Genomic DNA, 8,890 nt, shown 5'->3' with positions numbered 1-8,890 from the left:
CTTGTTCAGAGAATTTAAATCCTTATATTTTCCCTTTATCATCATAACCATAAAATTCTACTGCCTTGAAATACCAAAATAGCTTCCATTTGATTAATAGACACCAAAACATGTCCAACAATCTTGTATCTTCTCGCAAAAACTGAGGTATCTCTCTTTTCATGTACAAACAAGGACCAATCTCAAATGAGTTTAGGTGAAGAATACCAAGATGAAGAGAAAAATAAACAGTTCATGATCTGACCCTTTGCATTAGCCTTCTCCATCACCATTGCCACTTTTTTCTGAAATCATAATCAAATAGAACATTCCAATATTCATCAATATACAGAGGCATGTCTAATGAATTTAAAGTTATTTAAAGGTCACATAACTCTATAGATGAATTTGAACATCAATACAAATTATACCAATCAAGGTTTTGTGAGAGAAGGCTTAGGTGTTACTGTTGTATTTAAATTCTAATATGCAAGACTTCATCATGTCTTTATTACAGTGAATCCTTTGCTCACTTGACAGATATTCAATTAGTTAGTGACAGCAATCATGAAGGTATAAAAACAAAAACTCCTCAACATGATTAAGAAAAAACTAAATGCAGAAACTCACTTGTACAAAATCTAAATGATTGGATGTACTGTCCATCTAATTACCCAGTTCATCTATAATCTTTTCCTGAAAAAGCATCAACATTTTGACCATTTTAGAATAAGAGACTTTTCATAAGAATAGAGTGAAGTATGAGAAGAAGTTTCATTAACACAACCAAACAAGTATTACCTGGGCTTGCCACTTAGGCTCCTAGTATTGAATCAGAGAAGAAAAAGCCATCACAAATACACTTAAACTAAGCTCATCCAACTCCTCATCCTGCTTCCTATCAGTACCAAATAAATCTAATTCAAAATCCAAAATAGAATAGCAAGAATACTACGAATGGTTTTCGCATGGGGAGATGCATTCTCATGAGGGATGCCAAAGTAGGACAAATCACATGCTTAATCAAGGCTACACGCAAGATAGAGAGAATGAAATGAAAGTCAGGGTAGTTAAGTACCTTCATAAGAAGCATCTATCTGTCAGATTCTGATTCAATGAAATCATCGTTATGGTTGGCAGCATACTGGTTGGATCTATCTCTATTCGACTTGGCAACTACAAATAGTTCAAGTCGCACAGTCAATGTCCACTTGCTGGTTAATCCAAAGAAAGAAAGAAAGGTGGGGCGTCCAAAAAGCCACAACAACATTAATTGAGAAGATATACCTTAAAAGTATAGCCAACTTCCTCAAAAACCAATAATCTTCCTCAATTAAGCTCTAATTAGAGTGTAACACTTGATTGGAACGCAAACATGTTTAAACCCTTGTACATGTTTCATAGAATCAAACATGTACATTCGTGTGGATCCTGAGAAAATTCAAACCATCATCCCATACCAATATCATAATAACTAATAAGAATAAGTGGATCAAGCCTACTTTCCACGTTTTGCAGCAAACTGAAATTTAAGCAATATCAATATCATAATAACTAATAAGAATAAGAACCACGTAAACTTCTAATTGAGACAATAATTAGTAGATCTCGTAATCAATTTCAACATTCTTCTTGTGTCATATATCAACAATTTCTCATTTCTTCTTTACCCAAAAAAAAATGCTTACTCTATGCATATGACTGACATTTGCTTTCTCAAGCTCTTCCAATTTTTCCTGCATACTTTAAGAAAAAAACACAGGAAATGAATTTAAAAGAAACACGGGTAGCAAGAAACTCTGACAGATAACAGAACAATTCAGAATTTGCAAAGAACTTTGCTTGCAACAAAAGTAGATTCCGCTTTCCTAATAAGCAAATCAAAATTATAAGAAAGAAAGAACCTGAAGGTATTTGATCATGACGTGCTTAAGGCTGCGTTTGTTTACAGAGACAGGACACTGAGACATGGATATTGAGACACAAAATCGTGTTTGGCAGAGAAGACATGGACAAAGATAATATGTCCAGAGACACTGAATTAGTGTATTTTGTGTCCATTCTGACACTAACAAGAGACACAACTTAATTTTTATTTTTTCTTTCATTATTCTTATTAATTTTTCATAATTATATTTTTTATTGTTATATTTTTCATCTCAAATTTTTGAATGAAAAAAATGAAAATAAATTGAATTTTCATAATTTGTTCTAGTTTATCACCAAACAGAATACAAGAACACAAAATTTTTTGTCTCTGTCCATTAGTGTCTTGTCCTGTCCTGTTCTCAGTATCTTGTCCTGTCCTATTCTTAAAAACAAATGCAGGCTAAGTTCTGCATGAATCCTCAGCTTACCTATTTTCTCAGACACGGTAACTAGTGGGTGGAGTAATAATCAAAAGGCTGGAAATCAAGCAAATGTCAAAGATGATCAGATAATCATTTCAAAAGTTTTCAATGATTCCACCACTATCATGTTTGCGCACCACAATTGCTACACTCAAAACACTTTCCTTTCTCTTTTTTTGTTCTTTTGGCTGTATTTGGATCTTCTCATGTTATTGTCTTTTTATATTTCAATCTATGCCATTGATTAAAATTGAATGTTTATCTTTTAACGGTGGAGATTGAAACACAACTTAAAACATGAGAAGATCAAAATCCTTTTGTATCTCCCTAACATAAAGAAAGCATAATTTCTTAAGGAAGAGACAATGATATCTCCTCTTTAAGAAATTGACTTTGATCTACTAATACAAAACATGAGTGTTGTCTCTCATAGGAGGTGGTTTTTTGTGTGTTATTTTTCCGCTGGTCTTTTCTAAGACTATTCAATTGACATTGAGAAAGTAGTAAGTAAAATTGTCCATAATAAACGGTAGTTTTTTTATTATTAGAATGTTAAACAAGCTTAGGCATTTTTGAAGAATATTATTGAATGAGGTGGCTTATTTAAGGGTGAGAAAAGGAGATGGCATAGGAGAAGGTGGTGAATAAGTACTACTAACTTGATCTGTTGAATTATATATTGATAATATGAAATGAATTTAATTTCATTGGTATCATCTTACACCCAATGAATTTTTCAAACGATGTAAAATAAAAATAAAGTCATTGAGTTTGGGGTTTAATTTGAAGTATTTTGGTTATTAATGTATTTCCTATAAGAAGTGTGAATCAAATATGTGAATATTTTTTAGATACTTAATTTGTTTTTGTCTTTAATTTTTAAATATTGAATGGTATCTAAAAATTTGATGTCTGGCACTTATATTATTTTTGTCACCATCTTTAACATTTAATATAAACAAAGAAATTGTGGGATTAAAACCGATCTTCTTGAATTATTTTTGTATCTAAATCTAAATAAATATGATAAATTACATGAGTTATAAATGAATTTTAAGTGAACCAAAAAGTTATTTAACATTTTTTGCATTTTGGTTAACTTAAATAAGCATGTTAAACCATAGAATTTGAAACTTCTTGAGTTTTATGTTTGATCTTAGCAAAGCTTAAACTCTTAAGATATTATGACTGCAGTTGCTCCACTACAATGTTGCTATTTTATTATGGTGGTTATTATTTTGACAATCTAAAAGTTCTCCAATTTTTATGGGAACTAATAAAAGTGTATTTTATAATATTCTTTTTTACAAGAAATAAGACCTCTTTTTTTCTCTGTTACTAATGTAAAAATTCTTATTATTTTACATGATTAATAGTTGTATTAAACAATATTTACACGATTAATTTCATTAGTAGGGTTTCGATTGAGAAAAAAATCTGCAAGCTATTTGTGGTGGTGACTGTTATGATAATTTATTCTCAACTTTTGGTGCTAATGAATAGTCCGTGATTTTGAATTTGGCATGACTACAGTTGCTCCACTACAATGTTGCTATTTTATTATGGTGGTTATTATTTTGACAATCTAAAAGTTCTCCAATTTTTATGGGAACTAATAAAAGTGTATCTTATAATATTCTTTCTTACAAGAAATAAGACCTCTTTTTTTCTCTGTTACTAATGTGAAAATTCTTATTATTTTACATGATTAATAATTGTATTAAATAATATTTACACGATTAATTTCATTAGTAGAGTTTTGATTGAGAAGAAAATCTGCAAGCTATTTGTGGTGGTGACTGTTATGATAATTTGTTCTCAACTTTTGGTGCTAATGAGTAGTCCGTGGTTTTGAATTTGACGATGCAATTGTAGTAGAAATAAGTCTATCACTTTTAAGTAGTAGGAGAAATGGAAAAATCATGATGTTTTGCTTTTTTTGAATTACTTGCTGCTTCCGGATTTGTCATTTTATTTTAAGTTTAGGACTAGGTATAACAAATCATGAGAAACTATGCAGTTTATTATCTATAGTTCGTTAGAAAGCTATATCATTTGACATCATGTAATGACTTTAAAAGTTTTGACTCCAATAATATTATGTTTCTGATTTCAAATTATTTAACTTGCAGTTAAGTGAGTTTGTAATGGAATTTTTTAGCAATTTTAGAGCAAGGAGGATTACACAAAAAAAATATAGAGTAAAGAGGATAATGTATTTAAAGAAGGTTACTCATGTACAATTTTATATCTAAATTCCATGCTTTTACAATTTTTTATCGTATAGAATTTGTCAGATTCTTACTTTTCTTTTTATTTTGACTAAAAATTATTTTTTTAAATTTTGAATGATTTTCTTTTTTATTATTAGCTTAAGTGATTGAATATTTACCTAATTTGCTTTTAATTAATCTAAATTATGAATAAATACTTTGTGCAAAGAGATTTGTTATTATGAATAAATTGTTCATAAGCTGACTACAAGGGACTTTTATAATGTAGCAATGAGATTAAGTAACAATTTAGATCTTCAAAATAGTTTTACATTCAAGTGGGTTTCTGTTTTTTATTATTATTTTGACTGTTTTGTACTGGACAACAATTTTCCTTCAAATACTATTTAATATACTGTTTTGGATTTATGATTTGGAATATAATGTATTTGCTGTTTTAAACCTATAAAAATAATAGACGGTTGAGGACAACTAGGCACTAGCATAAAGCCGTGACTTTAATTTTTTGTAACTATGATGAATGTACCCATATATGTACAAACTAAAAGTACTAGATTCTTTTTATAAATTCATCTTCAATTAGTTTCAGGTAAGCAACAAGCCATATAACTCTTGTTGAGATGCTGATAAATCACGTTAAATGTGAAGGCTATTGTTTTTTTTAGTTGTGAATTTCACATATGATGATGCAAACAACCAAACACCATCGAATACTTATTATTCGAGTAAAATATTATTTTTGTCTCTAACATTTAGAGTAAAGTTTTATTTGTGTTTCTAACATTTAAATTGTCTTATTTGTATCACTAACGTTTATAAAAGTGATATAATGTTATCCTGTCGTCAATTATACGTCATGAATTATAGTTGGAGTTTTGAGAATCACTTCTTGAAATTAGAAATTTAGAATACAAATGTTTTGGATAGAACTTGTAATTCACTTTAAATAATAACTCATCAAAAGTATCCCTAACTTTTAAAAGTCGCAAGTATAAGTACATGAACTTTTGATTTATCAAACGCAAAACGAGGTGCTTATGCTTTTGAAAAGCAGAAGCATCTCTTCGAAAAATTTTACTAAACTAAGCCTAAGTCTGTTCAAAATTATATCTTCAAAAATTTCACAAATACAAAACCAAATTATTAAAATAAGTATTACGTTATATTATCATATGTTCAAATTCTTCCTTTGATAACAAATGGATCTAGACAAGATATTATTAATGCATCAATTGATTCTTTTATCTATGACATGAATAGAAATTATTAACTTTAACTCACAATATGAGATTAAGGTCTTCAATAGAAAATGAAAGCGTCAGAGAACGAAGAGAATCTGTATAATGGATCCTTGATTTGAGAGATAGAAAGTTTGCACATTCAAAAAATGAATACAATATAGTGCCTATACTACCTAAACTCTTAATTATAAATTTTGATTACTCAATTCATGCAATCGTTGAATTAAGCATGTTTAATTAATACATAATTTAGAATTGTTAGTTACATTATTGTGATTATATTTCTAAACTCAATAAATATATATAACAAACATATCATTATCCACTTTTTATATATTTTTTTATATTTTTATTATTAATTTCATAAACTCAATCACCCACCAGCGCATGCTTCTTGCTAGTTATTACATATAGAGAGAAGAGAGATAAATAGAATAGATGTTTTGAAATTGACACTGCATAATTAGGAACTCTCACCAGGCCGGGCGTGCAACTCGAACTCTGACCCAAACTCAATTGAGTTATTTTTTGGGTTTTTCTCGGGTCAGCTTTGTGCCATTTCATGGGGTGGATCTAAATGCTTTAGGCTCGGACTGTATACACTTCTAATTAAGGATAACAATCAATAGGTTAGAATTTGGATTTAATCTTAATTTTACTCAAAAGTTGAGATTTTTTATTCGATTATAATTTAAAATAGAATTATTTTTTATGTAAAAAATATATATTAAATTATCAATTAATAATATTTTTTAGCGGCTAAAGATTTTTTGCATTTAATGAGAAGTCTTTAAGTCAACATTCACTTAACACATATTTTTATATAAATATATAACATATAAAAGGTGTGAGTGCGAGTTAATCGGGTAGAATTGAGACTCAACCTGCACCCGACTAATAGAGTGCATGTTGCCAACTACAATAAGTTATTCTTTAGATGTTTAGAGATCCAGCTACAATGTGAGTGTTGAGAAAAAATTGTGGTTAATTTTTTCTTTTTGGCTAATGTCTTAAACAAATCATTCGCACAAACTATATTTGTTTGTTAATATTTTTTAGTGAGTAAATAGCCAAAATCATTCCTAAAAAATATTCTGATCTCCAATTTGGTCTTCGAAAGATAAAAGTTAATCAAAATCGTTTCCAAAAGATATACGATTGGTCACGTTAGTCATTCCGTCAGTTGAATGATGACGTGTCACGTTAAGTGCCACGTGGCATATGATGACGTGGAGGGCTAATGCTATGTGTCACAAGATGATTGGTTGACGTGTCAAATCAGTGACACGTGGCATGCCACGTGGCACTTGCCATGTAAAAAAGTTATTTATAATCAAAATAGTCGTTAAAAGTTCAGACGTAAGTCATTTTCATTCCTAAAATTTTAAACATTAATCAAATTAGTCTTTATATATATTTTTTATTTTTTCTTGATAATATTAAATTTAAAATATTTTTTGATACTACTAATTTTATTAGAAATGTAATTGACAATCAAAAAATAAGTAATTATATCTTTTCTTCTTAAAAATTTTTTCAATAAAAATATCTCTCTCCTTTAATTCTTGTCAAAATCTCTCTTATTCTTTTCTATTCTAAAACATTTTTCTTACATTATTACATTTTGCTGGAATATATATATATATATATATTCAAAATTGAAATGTAGGTATTTGTTAACCTAAACAAAGTTATATGCTCAAAATCAAGTTTATGTATGTTAACCTAAATGAAAGTAATACCGTAATGAAAAAAAATGTATAAATTTTTATTAACTTTGTTTAGGGTATTATTTTTTTTTTCATTATGGTATTACTTTTATTTAGGTTAACATACATAAATTTTGATTTTGAGCATATAACTTTGTTTAGGTTAACAAATACCTACATTTTAATTTTGAGTATATATATTCCAGCAAAATGTAATAATGTAAGAAAAATGTTTTAGAATAGAAAAGAATAAGAGAGATTTTGACAAGAATTAAAGGAGAGAGATTTTTATTGAAAAAATTTTTAAGAAGAAAAGATACAATTACTAATTTTTTTATTGTCAACTACATTTTTATTAAAATTAGTAGTATCAAAAAATATTTTAAATTTAATATTATAAAAAAATAAAAAAAATTATATAAGGACTAATTTGATTAATTTTTAAAATTTTAGAGATGAAAATGACTTGCGTCTGAACTTTCAAGGACTATTTTGATTATGAATAACTTTTTTACATGTCAAGTGCCACGTGGAATGTCACGTGTCACTGACCTGACACGTGGCATGCCAGGTGTCACTGATCTGACATGTCAACCAATCATCTTGTGACACGTGGCATTAGCCATCCACGTCATCATCCAACTGACGGAAGGACTAACGTGACCAATCGTATATCTTTCGGAGACGATTTTGATTAACTTTATCTTTCGAGAACCAAAATGGAGATCGATGTATCTTTCAGGACAATTTTGGCTATTTACTCAATTTTTAGTACATTGTATTTTATAGTGTAATTTTAAAGTTTTTCTTTAGTGTATTTAGAAATAATTAAAAAAAAAGTTAGGAAAAAATAATTGTGAAATTATTATAATTTTAATATAATATTAATTGTATTTAACAATTATTTTTTAATTCAATTGGTAATTATAAGTATTGAATTTAATCACTTTTGTATAAATATTATATAAAAATCTATTATTTTTATTTTATAAAATTATAAAACTGTTATCTATGCAAAAAAAACTGACGTGACACAATAAAAAAAATAATATATTATAAGCTCATTCAATAATAAATTTATATCCTCTCTTATATAATAAAAATAGACATGTATTCAAAACTACTAGAACTGATGCAAACACGTAATACAATTATGAATTATCTATGCTCTTTAGCTCTTTACTTCATATTATAAAATATAAAAACATGAATGTTTGAGTTAGCTAAGTAGCCATGAATTCAGAATATAACTTAGAAGCCAAAATGGCTATACTAGAAATTAGAAAATTGTTAAAAATATATACATCTAAATCTAAAAATGCAGCTTGATGGACATGAAGTGCTGGACAAGGCACTAATAATAATAACAATAATAA

At 28.1% G+C, this 8,890-nt stretch overlaps 1 long non-coding RNA gene across 1 annotated transcript; it reads right to left on the bottom strand.

Moving 5' to 3' along the window:
• LOC107496503 (uncharacterized) lies at window positions 1-1,214 on the bottom strand. Its single transcript, XR_002365298.2, has 4 exons — window positions 1,058-1,214; window positions 781-877; window positions 610-675; window positions 1-284 (listed from the first exon to the last, which is right to left on the bottom strand). It is a non-coding gene; the product is annotated as an uncharacterized LOC107496503 (long non-coding RNA).
• Window positions 1,215-8,890: the final 7,676 nt, after the last annotated feature.

This window comes from Arachis duranensis, chromosome 7, assembly GCF_000817695.3.
Source record: "Arachis duranensis cultivar V14167 chromosome 7, aradu.V14167.gnm2.J7QH, whole genome shotgun sequence".
Classification (NCBI taxonomy): Eukaryota; Viridiplantae; Streptophyta; class Magnoliopsida; order Fabales; family Fabaceae; genus Arachis; species Arachis duranensis.
The sequence above is the reverse complement of the archived record's forward strand: the minus strand, read 5'-3'. Positions and strand labels throughout refer to the sequence as shown.